Source organism: Chiloscyllium plagiosum, chromosome 17 (assembly GCF_004010195.1).
Source record: "Chiloscyllium plagiosum isolate BGI_BamShark_2017 chromosome 17, ASM401019v2, whole genome shotgun sequence".
Taxonomy (NCBI): Eukaryota; Metazoa; Chordata; class Chondrichthyes; order Orectolobiformes; family Hemiscylliidae; genus Chiloscyllium; species Chiloscyllium plagiosum.
The window spans coordinates 28,301,889-28,323,657 of NC_057726.1; the positions used below are offsets into that span (position 1 = coordinate 28,301,889).

At 42.1% G+C, this 21,769-nt stretch overlaps 1 protein-coding gene across 3 annotated transcripts in view; it reads left to right on the plus strand.

The window, feature by feature from the left end:
- The window catches only part of LOC122558312 (ataxin-1-like), a 44,430-nt gene that overhangs the window by 4,102 nt on the left and 18,559 nt on the right, over window positions 1-21,769 (plus strand). The window contains exon 2 of one of the 3 annotated variants that reach the window (XM_043706735.1): window positions 21,125-21,208. The exons of 1 other annotated variant lie outside the window; for it this stretch is intronic. The gene's annotated coding sequence lies outside the window, so the exon portion shown is untranslated. Of the gene's footprint in view, window positions 1-20,952; window positions 21,209-21,769 lie in introns of those variants that run through there. One more of the 3 variants, XM_043706737.1, reaches the window with a different exon arrangement.

A 21,769-nucleotide genomic window follows, 5' to 3' on the forward strand; every position in this document is an offset into this window, starting at 1 on the left:
ATCCCAAAGCGTCCTTCCACATCGGTCAGCAATTTACCTGTACCTCCACTAATGTCATTGACTGTATCCATTGCACCAATTGTGCTCTCCTATACATCGGAAGGCCGGACACCAACTTGCAGATTGTTTCAGAGAACATCTCTGGGATACCTGCACCAAACAGCCCCGTAGCTGAACACTTCAGCTCCCCCTCCCAATCTGCCGAGGACATACAGGTCCTGGGCCTCCTCCGTCGCAAAACCATTACCACCCAACGCCTGGAAGAACAGTGACTCATATTCCGTCCTGGCACCATGTAACCACACAGGATTAACGTGGATTTCACTGGTTTCCTCATTTCCCCTCGCCCCATCATATCCCAGTCTAAAGCCTCCAACTCGGCACCACCATCTTGAACTGTTCATTGCCTTTCCCACCTATCCGCTCTATCCTCCTGTCGGACCTATCACCATTACCTCCACCTCCATCTGCCACTTATCCTCCCCTAGCTTATCTCTCCATGCTTCAGGCTCTCTGCCTTTATTCCTGATGAAGGGCTTTTGCCCGAAACATCGATTTTGCCTGTCCTCGGATGCTGCCTGAATTGCTGTGCTCTTCCAGCACCACTAATCCAGAATCTGGTTTCCAGCATCTGCAGTCATTGTTTTTACCTCTATGCTTTCAGCTGCCCAGGCCTTGGACTCTGGAATGTTAATTCTTGATCAGTAGGGTTAAGGAAAGTGGGCGTAAGAACAGTTGGATCAGTCATGATCCTATAGTGTTTCAGTGTAGGCTTGAGGTGTCAAACAGCCTACTTCTGTTTGTATTTCTTATGGTCTCATGGTAACCATATAACCATTGTCAATTGTTGTCGAACTCATCTGGTTCACGAATGACCACCCACAAATGGGAGGAAGTTTGCTGTCCTTACCTTGTCTGGTCTAGATGTAATTCCTGACCCAAAAAAATGTGCTTGACTTCTAAGTGCCCTTTGAAGTGGCACAATTAGGGCTGAGCAACAAATGCCAGCGATGCCTATATTCCATGGAAGAAAAAAACTCCTTCTTCTCTCTCCCTCTTTTAAATGCTTTAAGATACTCCTGTTAACCTACTCTTCATCTGTTCTTAAATCTCTTATGTGACTGTGTTAGGTTCTTCTACTCTTCTTACATACTTGATGCAACTACAACACACCAACCTCTGAACAAGCAACCAAATTTATTAAGCACAGTACAGCACAAGCTTTCTGGAGGAACCTTTAACACACACCTTGCAGAGCTACGGGGTTGTGGCAAAAGCTGTCCCTAAACAAAGGAACCAGTCTTTATACAAAACTCTCAACATCACAGTTAGGACTGCCCACAAGGCACCCCTCAGAAACAGTGTAATACAAATCATCCCTTAATGGTCAAATCTGTTGCATATTGTTTTTTCTAACTATAGGGGAGTAGTCAAATTCCAACTGTATATTGTTGTTATTGATTTCTGGATGAAAATGGCCATGTAAACTTCCCACATTCCGCCTGTAAGACGAAGACAAACCACTTTACCCCCCCCCCCCCCCCCCCCCCCCCCCCCCCGGGGCATTCAATTTCTTGCAGATCCACAGAGCAATTTAACTCTTTAATATCTCATTCCCTTCTTTTATCATTCCATGATAACCACCTAGTAGATGTGGGATGAGAAAGGCACTACCAATTTGTTCATAAGAATCTTATAGCCAGTACTTAAGCATGTTATTGACATAACAAAAATTACTAGTCCACGCAGTAGATAGGATCCTCCTATGTGGGAAAAAAAGTTCACCAGTGAAGTTCTTAAATCCACCGTCCATAGTGACCACTCCATCCCCTCCAAGTTGAGTAGAAACGAGCCAGTTATCCAAGATCTCCTTCAGGAAAGTCCAACTTGAAAATAAAGTTCAGTCGGCCCTTGCACACCACTCCACAGAGAAATCCGAATTCTTGGATAACGGAAGTTAAAGACTTCACAAAACTGACGAGACATTCATCCTTGCGGAGACTCTTCAGATCGAGGATACCAGCGCATCTGGCCATGTAGTGCAGCGGCTGCAGTAGCAGCAGGCTAGGTGAACGCAGCATTCTTTGCTGCTTCTGCTCCCACTCTGCTGTTAAGTGTAACAGCCAACTGGCTGTTGTGATGTTAGCTTGATCAGGAAGCCTTCATATTCCTTTAAATATCGAAAAGAAGGTAAAGCTGACGTGGTTTAATGTCCGTAGGAAGGCCACTGACAAAAAACAAACAGACCTCCTCTTCACCGTTGTTAGCTTCTTCACTTTTCTTGCACATGACTGGGGAGCTGATTGAATCCATCGGATCAGGTTGTGGAGGGGTGGGCGGTGGTCCGAAGGCGTCCTTTACCTGTGAATGGAGAAACTCTTGAGACGATGCTAGCTGATGAAAGTATCTTTGGATTTCCTCTTCCATAATATTTAAGTCTACATGGGTGGGTGGGTCTGCGTTTGCATCCCAAGGGGTCCTACTGGGTCAGCCATAAATTATTTTGGCTGCCAATAGCCCAGTGGTTGAGTGTGGAGTAATCTTCATGTGATACAGGGCTAAAGGCAAGACATTCAACCAGTTGAGGCCTGTTTCAGACATTAACTTAGTTAGTTTGGTTTTAAGAGTCCTGTTTGCTCTTTCCATATTCCTGCTGCCAGAGGGTGGTAAGCGCAATGGAATTGCTGCTGGATATGCAGCGTCTCACGTAGCTCTTTGTTGATTTTCCCTACAAAATGGGGGCCATTGTCTGAACTAAGCTGCCGAGGCACACCATACCTCAGTATGATCGCTGTCAGGAGTAATTTTACCACCGTTGAGACTTTATTATTAGTGATCAGAAAAGCTTCGATCCATCTACTAGATAAGTCAATAATAACAAGGCAATACAATGTATGCGTGGCAGTTCAATGAAATCAAGCTGGATACAATCGAATGCACCACCTGACAAGGGTGTTCTCCCTGTTACGCACTGCATCCCTTGACTGGTAATGTTTTGCTGACATATTAAACATCATTTGACACGCTTTTGGGCTGCTTCAGCCAGTCGGGGGTATGCAATATAATATTACTCATTCCCTCCTTGCCAAGATGGGTGTCAGTATGAAGACAGTCAATAAACACTGGTAATAAAACATCAGCTATACATACTTGGCCAACTGGGGGGAATCCAGAGGCCTTTTGAAGCAGAGTGCGAACACCCATGCGTCTTCCATCTTTGTTTTTCTGGGTCAGGGGAGACCCCTGCAAACGCTGCACAGTAACAGTGTCTGGTATGTCTGTTAGTTTTGAGGCAGGTGATCGATTTAGTGCCTGCCAGTTCATAGAGGACACAATAGAATTGCGAGCTGTCACCGCGTCTCTGGCAGCTTGATCAGCTCTGGCATTGCCATTGCTGATGTCCTTAGGTCCATTACATGGGCAGCACATTCGATTATGGCCAATTTTTTGGAGAGGAGGATGACTTTGAAGAGATTTTGGACAATAGGTGTCCCTGAGGAGGTCCGAAATCCATGTTGTGACCATAGCTGTCCGAAGTCATGGGCTGCGCCAAAAGTGTATCGCTTATCCATATATAGATTTACTGATTTTCCTGTGGTCAGGATACAAGCCCATGTTAGAGCAAAGAGTTCTGCTTTCTGAGCAGATACTGGGGGATCGAAGGAGGCCAATTCCAAGGTGACTGTGTATCTTGAAAGGGGAACTTCTAAGGGTAATATCGAAGAACTACCATCCACAAAGAGGGTAAAATCCGGTGGGGGTAATGGGGCATCTACAAGGTCTGGTCAAGGGGAGATTAAGAAGTGGTTGTACAAAAGGCAGTCATGGGCGGTGTTCTGAAAGCTCCTCTTGGGGTACTCAGGAGTGTTGTCGGGTTCACAGGTGAGCGGTAGGAGAAGGTCAGAACGGGGGCTATTGAGAAGAGCTACTTCATAATGGCTAAGTCAAGCTTGTGCTGAAAATGTGTTGCTGGAAAAGCGCAGCAAGTCAGGCAGCATCCAAGGAACAGGAGAATGGACGTTTCGGGCATAAGCTCTTCTTCTCCTGTTCCTTGGATGCTGCCTGACCTGCTGCGCTTTTCCAGCAACACATTTTCAGCTCTGATCTCCAGCATCTGCAGTCCTCACTTTCTCCTCTAAGTCAAGCTTGTGTATGATGTTGCGCCTGATGAGAAGTCGAGGGCTACAATGGCATGTGACAGGTAGGTAGTTGGGGATTTTTGAAGAATACTATTGAAAGTAGTCATTACAAGGGAGTAGATAGCTGGGAGAATTTGTGAGCAGGGTGGGAGGCCCATGGTGACAGGGTCAAGGCGAGTTGAGTAGTAGGCCACAGGTTTCTTGCGATCCCCCTGGGTTTGGGTTAAAGCAGAAGTTGCACAGCCTTCTAGGATGCTGGCATACAACTGGAAGGCCCTGTTGTACAATGGTTTTCCGATGCTGGGGCGCTGGCAAGGGCTGTTTTTAATTCAGTGAAAGCTGACTTTTGTTCTTCATTTAGGGTGAAGGTGCTTGAAGCCTTGCTTGAGGCCAAAGGGGTTAACTGTTAGGAGCCACTGTCGGCAGTAGTTAACTAGGCTTAAGAAGGTATGCATTTGCTTGGCGCCTGTAGGCAGAAGGGTCGCTAGAATGGGTGTGATAAGTTCCAGGATTAACTGTCGGTCAGAAACACTGAGCAAGGTTCCCAGGAATGTGACTCGGCACCGGTGCGTTGAATCTTGCTGGCTGGTATGATGAAGCCCCAAGTATGGAAGACATTCAGGAGACAGTTGGGATCTGTGATGTTAGCAGATTCCGAAGGGCTAGCCAGGAACAGGTCATCAACATATTGGGCAATGGTGGAGCCACTCAGCAGCTGAAGCTCCGAAAGCTGCTGGTGCAATACCTGGGAGAATAAAGTAGGCAAATGGACAAATCCCTGAGGGAGGTGCATCCACATGTACTGCTGACCTTTGAAGGTAAAGGCGAACGAATATTAACAATCTGCTGCTAGAGGGAGAGCTAAGAAAGCATGCTGTAGGTCAACAGGGTGAAAATACAGGGGCTAGCGGGGATGCTGCTAAGAATCATAGCAGGGTTTGGCACGACTGGGTGTAAAGGCTGGACTATTCTATTCGTCTGCCTGAGATCCTGTACTAATCTCCATTCTGGGCATCCTAGCTTTGGACCAGGTAGAATGTGGGTGTTGCAGGGTGATTGGCAGGGGACTAGAACGCGTTGTTGGAGGAATGAATCTATCAAGGTTGATATCCCTTCTATTGCTTCTGGTCTTAGGGGGTACTGAAGGCAGTTTCGCCCCTGGTATAATCTGGATTTTTATAGCCTCTATGGGGCTAGTTCATGCTAAGAGACCGACCAGAGATCTGGAAAGGGGTTCTTCCGAGGGATTGTGTTGGGGTTGATGGTGGCAAAGTATGCCCGCTAGAGTGAAAAGGCTTGAATAATTAGTCAAATTCCCCTCAGTCAGCTGTTGTGGAATGTCAGTGACACTGGGGTCTGACTGCTGCTGTAAACGGTGTGCTAAGATTCCCAGAGCCTTAGCTTTTATATTCCTTGTTCACAGACAAGGCAATATGGGAAGAAACCAATCCTGATTGATGCCATAGGTAGACTAGCACATCCACGAAGAGGGCTGATTTCTCCTTGCCTATAATGGTAATAATGACAGTCGATCCTAGGAAGGGAGCAAAGGTGGCTGCCAGCTCAGTGGAAGCTCCAGTGGAATTGTAGCTAAGGGTTACATAGGGATTGGGGGCCTGCAGGGCAGGAATAAACTCCTCTGGCCTCAAATCAACAGCCCACCGTTCGGAGGGGGGCGCAATAGATCCAAAATTGTCTCTTTGTGATAGTGTTTTTAATGGAGATGCCGTTGTTAACGCAAAGAATATCGAGGGAACACAACAAATCCATTCCTGTTAGGTTAATCCCTAAATCAGGGGTTTGTGCAAATTGGACAGTACAGGTTTGGAGGCCAAATTGAACAGTTAGTGATTCTGTCAGGGAATATGGTCTTTCCTTCCTGGTTAAGGCACTAAGGTTCATAAAGGTGGGCGAGAGTCTAAATCCGTGTTGGCGCACACAGGAGGTTTCAAGCATTGAAGCTGTGGTGCTGGTATCAATCGTCAAGGGATTTCATTGCCCTCAACGGTCAAGCAACGGTTCATCCTCGGGGTTGTTGGTCAACATGGGGTAAATTGGAAGGGCAGATAGTCAGGCTGAGAAAGGGTTACTGGTGGAGAAAGGTTGTCTCCTGTTTTGGGGTCTATGTTGTTACTGTACCTACAGGCATTTTTGCTGCCAATGATCCCTGGCACCACAGTTAAAACAGCCCTGTGCTGACCTTTGCATTGCCAGACAGGGCAGGCCGCTACGGAGCAGGGAGCGTCTGTTGTGGTTGCAGAAAGGGGGTGAAGGGGCATAGGGTGACTGATAAAGAGGAGCACTGGGGCCATCCGGGTGAGTAGTATACCCATAGCTAAATCCATTGACCAGATCTACAACTGGAGCAACAGAGCCCCTGTGACGGGGCTGACTAGGAGGACGCTGTACCATTTTATGTTTTACTGTAGTTTGTTTAGAGTCTTTAATGCTATTCCAGTAGTGAGTGCCCTTCTCATTTGTAGACAGGTGTTGTTTGGCCAATCCAAATTATTGGTCCTAATAGCTGTGGCAACCCCTTCTGGAATACTCTGCAACAGGAGAGCATTAAACTGGGGTGAGGGATTCTCTGCATTTTAAGCAGTGCCGCCTGCATAGGTGGTGTACGTGGAACAGAACCATTCCCAGAAATGTGAACCTTCCTCCCCCTGCTTTGGGCTGCACTCTAATACTTTAGTTATATCCACCAGTTGTTGCAAGGTTCTTTGCAGGGCCCCTGTAATTGCCTGGATTTGGTCCCCAGGTTGGAGCATTGCACCGGCAAAGGCTACCCAGTCATTATGTCCTCCCAACTGGGTTTTCCATCGAGATCCCTTATTCGGGACCGATGCCATACAGCACAAACTGAAAAGATCCTGATACATTATGGCCTAATACATTATAGGCATGATCCAAATGTAATCTATAAAATCCTTCGACAATAGACAATAGGTGCAGGAGTAGGCCATTCTGCCCTTCGAGCTTGCACCACCATTCAATATGATCATGGCTGATCATCCTTAATTAGTATCCTGTTCCTGCCTTATCTCCATAACCCTTGATTCCACAATCCTTGAGAGCTCTATCGAACTCTTTCTTAAATGAATCCAGAGACTGGGCCTCCACTGCCCTCTGGGGCAGAGCATTCCACACAGCCACCACTCTCTGGGTGAAGAAGTTTCTCCTCATCTCTGTCCTAAATGGTCTACCCGTATTTTTAAGCTGTGTCCTGTGGTTCGGCACTCGCCCATCAGCGGAAATATGTTTCCTGCCTCCAGAGTGTCCAATCCTTTAATAATCTTATATGTCTCAATCAGATCCCCTCTCAGTCTTCTAAACTCAAGGGTATACAAGCCCAGTTGCTCCAGTCTTTCAGCCTTGGGGCTTATTTTTTGGTTTGGGGCATATGACATAATTAAACACATCTCTCAGGGTTTCCAAGGAGTGTAAACTTGCATAGTGGCCTCGCCTGCCACTCCAGGGTTCGGGTTAGGGACTATCCAAGTAGGGAACTGTCTCAGTCTGTGTTTACGGGGATTCTTCCCCTTCTTTGGTGGGAAGAACTAGGATTGACCGGTCCTTTTACCATCTTTCTGAGCTACCCATTGTCTTTGTGGTCGTAATGGTGATGTTCGTCATGTTCAATACTACTGTTTGTGTCAGTGTTATAGGATAAATTGTCTGTCCCCTATGCCTCTCAAAAGGTCTAGTCCCTTGCTCTCTCTGGGTATTTGATTGGGTTCTGAAGGTGACTGGGTCGGTGAAACATTCCAAGATCTGGTTCTGGTCAGGACGGGGATAGTTAGCATTTCCCAGGGGCTGAGGATCAGGTTGTGGACAGGCAGGTGGTAGCAGAGGGTAGAGTGGGGGTAATAGTTGCTGGTTCTGAGACTGGCTGAGGTGGTGGGGTGCTGGCAGGGGTATTAGGGTCTCTGGGTTGATATGGCGGGGCCCCACACCGAATTTGCCAATCCTCCTCCTGGTCATCGGTGTCATTATTTTGGAACGATATCGGCAGACCAAACATGGCAGGAGGTATTCCATTTTATTCCCTCTTGAAAGTTCAGCTTGACATTTCAACTCTGATTCCTTACTGTCTTTCCTTTCTCAATTTTTCCTGGTTTCCTTTACTCATAACACAATCCTCACACCGACTCCTCAGCACCTGCCAAGACTTGGGGTTTCCCATATTATCACACACTCTAATCCCTCTTTGACATGCATTATTCTCCCAGCTAGTCTGTTTAGATTTGTTTGTAATTTCCTCTGCAGTCTTTCTTCATGTGGATATTAAAGTTTTTCATTTAGTCCCCTTATCTCATTTCTCGATTGCCTCCTCTGTCTTAAAACATTTGTCTATGTCCCAAGTTCCTTCCAGCGGCCAAATTTCATTTCCCAACTTTTTATTTAAGCATGCTGACAGATGCCTAAACCTTTCCTCATTTTGGGTGTCATCATGGCATAACTGATACAAAGGGGTCCCGACTCCTGACTTATCCAACGTTTGTCCCATTTTTGTTTTATGTTCTGAACTTCTGACTATCTCTATATACTAGTCTAGTGCCTTTTAGTCTCCACACCCATTTCGGGGTCCTGACCTTTTTGTGAGGGATCTCCCCTCTTAACAACCAGTCTCCGGCAGGGTGATAGAGACAGACATAGCCGGTGATGTTTTACTGGGGTTTAGATCAGAGTGGTGCTGGAAAAGCACAGCAGGTCAGGCAGCATCCGAGGAGCAGGAAAATCGATGTTTCGGACAAAAGCCCTTCATTAGGAATCAGAAAAGTCGATTTTCCTGCTCCTCGGATGCTGCCTGACATGCTGTGCTTTTCCAGCACCATTATGATCTAAACTCTGGTTTCCAGCATCTGCAGTCCTCACTTTTGCCTAGTTGATTTTTTACGCTATGCTCCTGAACCCAAACCTCACCAGTAGAGGACTTTAACTCCTTTTCACCTAGAGGACTTTAACCCCCGAATTCCCAATAATTTATGATTCTGAAAGCAAACTCATCAGCATGCAAGTCCAAAAGTTACCTTAGAGATTTCGTTACCATAGAGTCTGAGGGGACGAGTGGTCAACTGAGTGGTAGATTTAGAGAGAGAGAGAGAGAGAGATCAGGGTGAAGCTTATGTTGTGGGCCCATCCGTCTCACACAACTGACACTCAGACGATCACTTATTCAGTCCACCTGGAAGCTGTTTGAATCCCACTGCTGTCACCAAATGTTAGGTTCATTTATTCTTGAGATTCTTACAAGTTTGATGCAACTACAACACATCAACTTCTGTGAACAAGCAACCAAATTTATTAAGCACAATACAGTTCCTTTTTGGAGGAACCTTTAACACACATCTCGCAGAGCTTACAGGGTCGTGGCAAAAGCTGTCTCTGAACAAAGGAAACAGTCATTCCTTTATACAAAACTCTCAACATCACAGTTAGTACTACTCACAAGACACCCCTCAGCACCCCCTCATAGTCACATGCCACACAAGATATAATGCAGAGACCACCCCACCTCCAGAAACAATGTAATGCAAATTATCCCTTAATGGTCAAATCTGGAGCAAATTGTTTTCTCTAACTATAGGGGAGTAGTCAAATTCCAACTGTAATGTTCTTATTGATTTCTGGATGAATATGTAAGTCATCCCTGAATGGCAAGGAAATGGCCATGTAAACCTCCCACATTCCACCTATAAGACTAAGACACACCACCTTACTTCTGGGGTATTTAATTTCTTGCAGGCCAGTAGAGCAAATTAAATCTCTAATATCTCAAGTAAATATCCAATTTTGTGTGATTACGCTGCTGAGTATCTTGGTATGTTTTACTGCTTTATGTGCTATTTAATGACAAATTCCTTGTGTTGCATTAGGTAGAAATTATTACACATAAAAAGACATTTTAGCCATGTGTCAACCTCTCACATGAGCAGTACCGTTTGATTGTTCCATTCCCATTGCCTTTTGGTACCTCCACGTTCCACTAAAAGTATATTGAACCTAATCTTTTAAGTCAGTATGGTTTCTGCTTTAATTACAAATGCTGTGGTGCATTACACAACCTTAGAACCTTATATACAAAAAGGAAATCTCTTGCTCTCTCCTATATCTCTTGCATTTAATCCTGTGTCAATGACTTCTCATTTCAGATTTCCAGTGTAGTTCTATCTATTTCATTTTATATTGGTTCTTGGGATTTGGATGTTGCTAACAAGGCTGTAGTCCTTGAATGTGCATAGTTGCTGAGAAGATTAAGTATCAGTCATGTAGATTGGGACTGGAACTACTGCAAATCTGTTCAGGGTGACAGATTTTCTTGAACGGCCGTCAACCCTTCTTTGTCTGATTCCACGAGAATTTTAAATCTCTCTATACTGATGAAAGCAGCCCCAGTATTTCAAGTCTTTCTTCATATTTATATTTCCTCAAGCTGACAGCTCCCTCAGGAGCCATCTTTTTTCTGTCTTCATTAAGTTAACTGGTCTGTAATTACCCAAGTTTATGTCTTGCCCTGTTGAAACAGGGTTTAGTTACTCTTCAATCCTCTGCAACACATTCACTCACTGAACTCTGTTATTTCTTCCAATTCCCTCAGAAATTCTATATGTATCCTGTGTGATGCAAGGTGTGTGCTTTGTATATATTTTAATGTCATTTATTTTAAAATTTAAATCTTGAAGTAGTAGCATTTCACACTGGAAAGAACTGTTATCTGAAACATTACCCAGCTCTTAGCTCTAAATTATCACTTTCCACTTCAATCATCCTAGTCCTTTTTCTGACATTAATTTAATGACATTATTGACTGAAGGAAAATATGTGAAAATATTTTTAGTCTGACAATATGAGGGGGTTTAATAAGATATGACTAACCTGTCACTATTTCTGGAGCTATGCTTTATTTCAGAACAAAAACCAGTATGTGACAGTACGTTCATGGGATGTTAACAGAAATTTGTTTGCATTGGAAGAGTTTTATAACCAGACAAAGTAAACATTGAAGAGCACTAGCTTGCTTTCAGTGAAAAGGATCAGGAATTGATATTTAAGTGCTTAGGGGTGAAATGCATCGCTAACAATGTTAAGAAAGTGGACTTTTTGGAGACTTAGTGGAACTGGCGTTGAGATACTGAAACAATCATAGAATCACTACAGTACAGATACAGGCGCCCAGGCCCAACTCCCAATCCCCTTAACCCTGCATTTACCATGGCTAATCCATCTAGCCTACACATCCTTATTCTGGGGTAATTTAGCATGGCCAAATCACCTGACCTGCCCAGCTTTGTACTGTGGGTGGAAACTGGAGCAGACATGGGGAGAATGTGCAAACTCCATACATGGAGTCACCCAAAGCTGGAATCAAACCTGGATCCCTGGCACTGTGAGGCAGTGGTGCTAACTGCTGTGCCACCCAAAATGTGGAAATCATTAGCTAAAAGGAATAGGATAAGAGAATATAGCTTTGGGCATCCTCAGTTTGCAGATGCAGCTGAGAGGAATGCTCAACCATGGTATATGTCAAGATTTGCGACAAATTAGATACAGTATGATGCAAAGCGACTGTGATACTAACCTATAAAGAAATCCTTTATGCTAGACCCCATGATAGGCTTTGAAAATGACCAAAACATTTACAAAGTATTCAGGGTCACAATTCCAATAGTCTATGGAAACAAGTGAACCAGCGGAATTGCCATGCTAGAAGACATACCGTTGATCTGAATTAAGCCAGACCTTCTATGGTATTGCATGGTCGCAGAGTTAATAGCAGCTTCTGTAAGTTTATGCATTACTGAAGTAGGAGTATTCCAATGCCAGTATATCTTTCCTTTGAAAAGGGACCCAAAACTGTTCATGGTCTTGGTGTGATCTGACTAATGCCTTATATAGTTTTAACATCTCTACATTTTTATACTCTATTCCCTTTGAAATAATGGCCAACTTTCGATTTGTCTTCCCAATTACCCACTGAACTTGAATGTAAGCTTTCTGTTCTGTAGTTTTTTTGTAGTCTTTCTCCACTTACTTAATATTTCTTGTCCTGCCAAAGGGCACAAATTCTCCCTTTTCCCAACTCTGTTTTATTAGTTAGCCAATCCTCTATCCATGCTAATATGCTACCTCCAACACCATATAGGCTCTCATCTTATTTCATTATTTCTAAATGCTCTGCTATTCCATCCTTTATAATAGACTTTCACATTTTCCCAATACAGACGAACTGTTAAACTAACTGGCCCATAGTTATCTATATTTTTGTCTCCTTCACTTTGTAAATAAAAGTGTTACATTGGCAGTTCCCAATGCTTTGGAACTTGAAGGATTACTATCCGTGCATCCACTATCTGTGTAATTACTTCCTTTAATGTCCTAGGATGCATCCCCTCAAATCCTGTTAACCCACTTTTATTTTCATGAATGCTCAGAGGACAGTGGTCACCATCATTGACAATCCTGTCTGTGGGAGGCCAATACCAGCATAACCACTGGCACCCAAGCTGAGATTAGCTTAGGATTGATTGATCTTCCTGTGATTTAGTATCCCAAAAGTACGATGCCATTTTTTTCAGTTAAACTATAAAGTGTTTAATTTTTAAAAGTACTTGTGATTATACTTGTGATCTCTCAAGGGCAGTTAAGAATGGGCAATAAATGTTTACCTTGCCAATGACGCTCACATCCTATGAATAAATAAAAAAAAGTATATCCCGAGGTCTCAGTGTATACTATTATTTATACTCAGGCTGAACAAACTGCAGTTGTGTATTCTTCTCCAGCAGTAACATGACCTTAATTCTTAGTGCATGGTACAGAGACAAACATAACAAGTAGCTTATTCCTAGTGTCGACTTTTGAATTGTTCATGTCTTCATTTGCCATAGCCTGGATTTTTCTTTTTTTTTTCTGGAAACTTCTGAGTACAAGGCTGAAGTTCAACAAAGTTAGTTACCACAAGCAGATCTATCCGAGTCAACACAGTGCAGCTTTGGCTGCAGAGCATGAGTAACATAATATGAGGCACCTTTTCCTACATACTATCTTGAATACTTGTTTTAAGGGAGGGAAAAGTAGCTGGTGCTGCAGCTGAACAGATGGTTTGAATGCAGCCTAGATGAAATGGCAGAAGTGTACACTCTGCAAGCTGCATGGACTGCTGTACAGAATGTGATTTGGGCAAGTTCAGCTGATAATTATGGATCCAAAGCACAAAATTAATTGTGATCTACTACATACTGCTGCTAAATATGTCCTGTATGTCTGTCAAAAATGGTGGAAAAGTCATACTTACACAGAAGGAATGTCGTGCTTGAATTGAAGCCATAGTTTCATGACACAGTGAGCTTTTCCTTGTATCTGTTCATGCAAGACTTGACATGAATGTTTGACTCCGAATCTTGATCAGATATGTAAGAAAGTGAGTGTGAGGAAGAGAGACAGCCAGTGTGAGGGACCATTTTCGTGCATTTCAACTTTGGGTAGAAGATAAGCATTTTATACACCCCAAAGGAAAAACAAGACAAAGAGGCAAAGATTGCAGGGGACTTTGCTGGAAGTATTAGTGTCCCAACCTCTAGCTTGAAAGTCTGGATTCAAGTTCTTCCTGGCTTGGAGGTGCGGTATAACACATCTGAACAGGTCGATTGAATGCAAGGCCAAACTGCTGCATGCTGTTTCCTATCCAATCCCAATATTCCATTTGACATGAGGAGATTGGAAGTAAAACAGAATACACCTTATTACTTGTCTCTATTTCACAAAGTTTTTTGCTAACTTGTTAAGGAAGAGTTGGTCCATAACAGTTTGCAATGTCTGTCTCAATCTAATGGACATCGATGCCGATTTGATTTACGAAGAAAATATCAGAATACTTTCTAACAGCCTTTTTTGGAAGTGGACTGACTTGTTGACAGTGACCACTGCTATTATATAGATAAATGTGAGTAAATTGGCACGTATCAAGATCTCTTAAACATAAATGGAGAGAAATTAGGAGAAAATTTAGTGGTGTTGATTCCTCATATCCATGAGCAGGTGGCTTAATGTCTCACCTAAACGCAGTGTTTCCTTCAGTGGAGTATCAACTGGCATCATTGACACATTTATCTACAAATAGCAGTGCTTGCAATGTGAAGCACTTTGGGACGCCCAATATATGTAAAAAGTGGTATATTAATGAAAACTCTTTCTTTTATTTTAAACATTAGTCATGTGGCAAAAGTACTGTACATTAGCAATTACAAGCTGAACAATTAACCATATGTCAATCGGTATGAAGCGATCCTTGAATTTAGACTGCATTAAGATTTGTTTTATTTTACTCATTGATTCTGAAAATAATGTAAACTACTGTAATTTTATTTACAGTTGTTTTAAGATGCATTGTAAATATGTTGCTGGAGATGCTTAGTGGTTTTTGAGGTTAAATGTTGCTTGATACAGTTAAGATGGTGGATTATTATCAGCAAGAGCAGAGCTGGTGATTCTTGACCGATGTATGTGAATACAGCTTCATATATGGTGTGGTTTAGTCCCAGTTGAGGTTAACACTAGAAGATTCAAGTTGGTTTTATCAAGTGTTTTTTTATACAAACTATAATTTATCAATGTCTTATTTTTGAATTTGGCTGCAAACTAGCTTTTGTAAATGAAATTGTCTGATCTTTATATCACAAAACCTTAATATTCTTGAAGGTACAGTGTTGTAGAAGAACACACTAACTATCAGTTAGCTAATTTTGGATGTTGCCTTTCTGTAAAATAATCCATTTGCACTGAAAATATTAAGTTAGGAGCTGCTTTATTAAAAAAAAAGTTGAAATATTTGCTCACAGTTTAAGATATTTGAATCTCTTAATGTCATACCCTGGTATCAGAAAATGCATTACTGATACCTCTGATATTCAGTGCGTCAAGTCAGTACAATTTATTCAGTATGAGTTGAATTATATGGAGTTCCAGCCAGGCACCAGTTATTAGAAATACCTTATCATCAATTAGCTTTTTGGTTCTCAAGTTGTTGCTCTTATTCAAAATAATTTATATTCACAAAAGCTAGTGTTTCTCCTTTAGGAAGATATTTGCTTGGAACAGATCTGAGCTATGTAGACTAGAAAAACTCGAATGCTAAAGACAATCCATAATTAACTTCAGTACCCCCGATCCACAGAAGAGATTGTGGAGGGTGAGGTTGAAGTTAGTGAATGTTCCCTAATGGAAATATTGGGCACATTTTGAGACAGCTCTTAGAGTCATGGAGTCACACAGCATGGAAACACACTGTTTGGTCCAACCAGTCCATGCCGAACATAATCACAAACTAAACTTGTCACACCTGCCTGTTCCTGGCCAATATACCTAGTCATGTACTTATCTAAATGTCTTTTAAACATTGTAATTGTACCACTTCCTCTGGAGGCTCATTCCACATATGAACCACCCTCTGTTTAAAAAATTTGACCCTCATTTCTTTTTTAAATCTCTCCTCTCACCTTAAAAGTGTGCCCCTAGTCTTGAAATCCCCCATTCTAGGGAAAAGACAGCTACCATTAACTCTATCTATACCTCTCATTACCTTATAAACTTCTATAAGGTTGCCTCTGGACCTTCCACACTCCAGTGAAAACGGGTTTTGAGGGATATGGGCCGGGTGCTGGCAGGTAGGACTAGATTGGGTTGGGATATCTGGTCTGTATGGAGGGGTTGGACCGAAGGGTCTGTTTCCATGCTGTACATCTCTATTTCCTTTATTACTTAAACCTTCCATACCTGGCAACATCCTGGTTAAACTCTCCTGAACCCTCTCCAGCTTAATATAGAAAAACAATGATCTCAAAGAAAGTGAAACATGACTAGTGACCATTTATAATAAGTACTGGAGGATTCCCACTACAAAATGTACTATTCCAGCATGAGGAGAAATGGGAGAAAATCTGGTGATGGGGGAACAAAATATATTTCTTCAACTGTAGATTAGCTCACATTCCTAAACAAGATAGCCACTGTCATTATGCAGGTATCCTCTATCTGAAGCACGTTCTAATAGTATATTTTTAGCGCAATTTGTAGATTTGAATAGTGATGGCCCAATTTTAATTTTTAGCATTGCTACTGCACATACATGAAGAATTACATTGTAAGCTCTCCTGATTTACACACTCTCTCCTGCTTGCTGGACCTCCTGACTCCCATACACCACCTTCACTTGCTGCCTCTCCCGATTCCCCTCATTCTCTCTTGCTTGCCATTCTTCTGATTCTCCTCAACCATTCTCACTCACTGCCTCTCCTGATTTCCGTCTCTCTCTCTCTTGTTCTCCAGTCCTTTACTGCAACACTCTCCTGATTTCCTGACTCTCTCGCACGGCAGTTCTCCTGATTTCTCCTCCCTGTCCCACTCTCCCCAACTTTCTTCAATTTCTTCTGCTAGCTGCCCTGTTCAGGTCCATTTCTGAAATTTGGCCATCTCTTCGCATCACCTTTCCCGACTCCCCCCTCATCCTCCCAGGAGGAGGTCAACAAGTGGGAGGAACCAATAGGATTGGGAGAGGAGTGTGGAAAGGTGACGGGAAAGGGAAGCTATGAAGTGAAGTGTTCAGGAAAAGGCAGTGGGAGAGGTGTGGCTAGGTGCTTAGGGTGGAGCGGGGGAATTGGGGAGATGGAGGAAGCAAGTGGGAAAGGATTGGAAGAGGGAAATGGGATGGGGGGGTTGAGACAGGGGTAGAGGGGGCAGCGGAAGAGATGGTGTTGGGAGTGAGTGGAGTGAGATGCTGGGAGGGGCTGGGCGACTTGGGAGATGGCAGTGGTGGGGTTTTGAAGTGGGAAGCAGTGAGCCCAAAGTACATAGTAAGTTAGTAAAAGGATTTTGGGCCTGTTCTGTTCAAGAAAGCCAATAATGCTAAAATTGCAGCCCAGAAAAAGTTAGATGATTTTGTGGGATCATGTTCAAATAACGACCGAAATCGGTGAGTGGCAGAAATGTGCTACTTGTTGTTTCTGAATTAAGGAGCTGAAGTTTGAGGTGGCAACAGAATCCCGAAATACAGTTCTTACAAGAGCCCCTTATACACAGTTAAAGTCATAGAGATGTACAGCATGGAAACAGACCCTTCGGTCCAACCTGTCCATGCCGACCAGATATCCTAACCCAATCTAGTCCCACCTGCCAGCATATCCCTCCAAACCCTTCCTATTCATATACCCAGGGAGAAAGTGAGGACTGCAGATGCTGGAGATCAGAGCTGAAAATGTGTTGCTGGAAAAGCGCAGCAGGTCAGGCAGCATCCAAGGAACAGGAGAATCGACGTTTCGGGCATAATACCCACCCAAGTGCCTCTTAAATGTTGCAATTGTACCAGCCTCCACCACATCCTCTGGTAGCTCATTCCATACATGTACCACCCTCTGCATGAAAAAGTTGCTCCTTAGGTCTCTTTTATGTCTTTCCCCTCTCACCCTAAACCTATGCCCTCTAGTTCTGGACTCCCCGACCCCAGGGAAAAGACTTTGTCTATTTATCCTATCCATGCCCCTCATGCAAAATGACCTCCCAACTCCTGTACTCAATACTCTGAACAATAAAGGAAAGCATACCAAACGCCTTCTTCCCTATCCTATCTACCTGCGCCTCCACTTTCAAGGAGCTATGAACCTGCACTCCAAGGTCTCTTTGTTCAGCAACACTCCCTAGGACCTTACCCTTAAGTGTATAAGTCCAGCTAAGATTTGCTTTCCCAAAATGTAGTACCTCACATTTATCTGAATTAAACTCCATCTGCCAGTTCTCAGCCAACTGGCCCATACATATATTAAAATTCCATTGCTATGTTGTTACATTGTTTCATTTAAACTATAGTATACAAAGGTTTGAGGGGCTTCTGTCATGGGAGACGAGGTGAGTTAAAACGTGCAAAGTGCAGGCTGCTACTTCTGATGCGATTAAGAGTGTCTGTCTGGTCTGCTTTCATAATTAAGAGGTATTAGGATTTTTTGTCTTTTAGGTTAGTAAATGTGAGTAAAGCCTATGTGCTTTAGATAAGTTAGAAATTTTATCTGTACTTAATAAAAGAATAAAGGCTATTAATCTGATTACTGCAGCTGACTACAAATAGTAATAATTTGTTTACTATTTACTAGTGTGAGTTTCATTCTTTCATGAAATTTCACTTAAACACTGTTTTGATAGTTAGTTTCTTAAAGGGATAATGGTCAAGTTAAAAATTATTTAACAACATCACTGCACATACTAATTGGGGAAAATGTTTGTAATCCATTCAGATCCAGGAGACTGTTGATGAGGGCTGATTAATATTATAATATTTTGTGGAGAAATGTTGACAGGTCTGGTATTGTTCTGTACTCTACGCTTATTCAGAGGTAGCAAGGGCTGATAAGGTATGAAAATGCAGTAAGGGAAGAAAGGGTTGTTTTAATTTGGTGTATCTTAGATAGTAAGATTTCCTATAAAATGTGATTTTGTAAATGAATGAATGAAACAGTGTTATAGTAAACAATGGGTTAATAAAGAGTTATGAATGAATGAACGGGAACAGGTATTAATGAATATAGCGAGCTGGTGAGTGAGTTAGTAAAGATAATCTAAAACACACTACCTCACAGTTTCGAATGGGAACATTTTAAAAATGTTTTTGTTTAGCACGTAGTTTTTTAGAACACATTGGGAGTGGTAAAGGAGCAAAAGTTGTATAAATGAACATTTTACTTGACATGAAGCAGCCTGAATCTTTTGAATGTTGTAACACCAGAAATGGATTATAAATGTGAAGCTTATATTGTGTATCTAAATGAACAGAAGAAACAGGTTGAGCACATTGCCTTTTGTATAAGTGTGTGAAGTAGAAATAATGATTTGTGTGGTGGTTATAAATCTCTGGTTTGCGGGAGATATCCTTTATCATTCAGTTGCTAGTCACTGCTGTTTGCAGACTGCCATTATCCCCCATAATCTGAGCAATACCGTTGCTTTCCATTATCTATGATAATGCAAATGGGGGTTGAAACAATATGAATCCTAGTTATATATAGTTGATTCTCTGAATTCCTATCTTTCAAAGGCAGTGAAATGGGGCTACCGGTTATAATCGTCAACTTGCCTTATTTAAAATGATTAGATTAGATTAGATTAGATTAGATTACATTACATTAGATTACTTACAGTGTGGAAACAGGCCCTTCGGCCCAACAAGTCCACACCGACCCGCCGAAGCGCAACCCACCCATTCCCCTACATTTTACCCCTTGACCTAACACTACGGGCAATTTAGCATGGCCAATTCACCTGACCTGCACATCTTTGGACTGTGGGAGGAAACCGGAGCACCCGGAGGAAACCCACGCAGACACGGGGAGAATGTGCAAACTCCACACAGTTAGTCGCCTGAGTCGGGAATTGAACCCGGGTCTCTGGCGCTGTGAGGCAGCAGTGCTAACCACTGTGCCACCGTGCCGCCCACGAAAATGTAAACAAAGCCTGCCAGTTAACTATTAATCATCATTAGTTGGTGCATTGTCCATTGCAGTGCCTTGAACAATCAGTCAGCAGTCTCCACTCAAGTCGTATAAATGTTGGTTTTCTCCTTGAATTGGTATTCTTGCAAATTGTGAGTGCACAATTAAAAGCCTTGACAAAATGTCTTTTTTCCAGCAGTACATGAGCACAATTCTGTTGCCTGCTTTGCTTGATCTCAGCTTATTTGGCATTCCCAGATAGGAATTAGTCCCCTTCTTGACTTTTAACTTGATAGCACCATGAAAATTAAAAAAGATCTCTCACCTAATAGATAAAAAAATTTGAGAATTTGACAATTATGTTGACGTTGGCATTATTATTGTTGACATGGGCAACTTACATAATTACAGACTTTGACAGTCTCATGCCGAGTTTCTTTCTTTTTATTGCTATTATTGTTCTTTCTATTTTAATATCAGAATAATCATGAAACACCTAATGCTTCATTACATTACTTTCAGGCTTTTCTTTCCACATTCTTCATACATTTTTTCCCCTGTTATCTCCTATTTTTAACTCTCCTTGGATATAATTCCAAATATGTAATTTTCCATTTGGTATTTTATCTGACATACTTTTAACACTTTGTATATAGACACTTGTCAGTAAGAGTTGAATTTGGAAACCCTGTCCCATCTTTTCTTGTATAATTTAGATGTTGTCATGTTAAAGTACAGATTTGAGATGGCCCAGGGAATCCCTTATGGACTCAGACCTGTAAGCCTTTCATGGTTTGTCCTGGAGATTGTACTCTTTGGTAGTCTGGAATGAAAACCTCTCACAGTTTAGTTTAATTTTAGTCTTCCCCTTTATTTACCAATAGCATCACTGTTACAACATAATGCTGATACCATAAGCCAGGCTAGCTAAGGTTCTAAAACCTTAGGAGAGTGGGATACCAGCTCTTCCTTTAAGAACCCTTGCAGGGTACTCTCTCCTTCTATCACAAACAGGCTTACTTTATACAAAAATTTACAAAAGCACTGCATGTTCTTAAATAGACAGATAACAGTGGAAAGACATAATTCGTAACGAAGAGAAGTTAATTGACAGGTCTATGTGCGCTTAACTGATCACTCCTACAGGGCCTTAGCTATCCATCAGGTGGGAAAAACAAATCCAGCTGAGTCAAGCGCTTGTTAGTGAAATAAGATCCTATCATAAAGAAGTACCAGTCTAAACTAAGTAGGAGAAGTAACCTTGTACAGCTCGCATATAAAAGACCATTGTTTTACAAAATGGCTTCTTAGCGATGAGGGCAAACTTTGACCATAAAATGGCTTCCTGACAGATTGTGTCAGAATCTTTTCAATGTTAGATTTAGAATAATTTTTAAGCTCCTGCTTTTTATCTTGAGCACAGTATTATTCTATACTTGATGCTGAAATGTTACCATAAGGTTGTATTTTAAATGATTCATTAGTCTTGAATTAAACATGCTTTCTTTTCAGGGTTGTGATTCAAATTCAAATAAGACATAAGATCTAACTAGTTAGCGTTAACAGTGGGGCAGTCAAGATCTGTAAGAACAGCAAGTAAGTTAAAGCTTCATCAGTATTACCTTTTACAGAGTTTGCATTTCATAATCAGCGATGGCTACTCAAAATTATCATTAAGTCCCAAAATGCAATTAAATTCAAAACATTCAATCCATCTCTCTCTCTCTCCTTCCAGTGTCCTTTTGAACTCTCGGGTCAGGGACTGTAACAGAAAAATGTTTTTCCCTCTGTGTCTGTCTAGCTTGCAAGGGTAATACGAATCCATTATAACAGATCGAACCTGACCATTTATTACAAGGCTTTTGACATGCCTACAAGATGATCAAACACTGTCATTAATTTCACAGAGTGAATGTTATCACTCGGTGTCCTGTTTACACCGATTCATTGATGTTAAGGCAAATGATCTTAATTGCCTTGGAGGATCCTGTTATTTTTTTTATTTCAAAAATATACTTTATTCATAAAATAATTTGATGGTCTGTACAGTTGGTCATGCCATACATATGTAAACATGTACATACAGAGATCAGAAATTATCATTTTTATACAGGTCTGTACATTTTTCAATCATATGCCCATATGATTAGCTGAGGC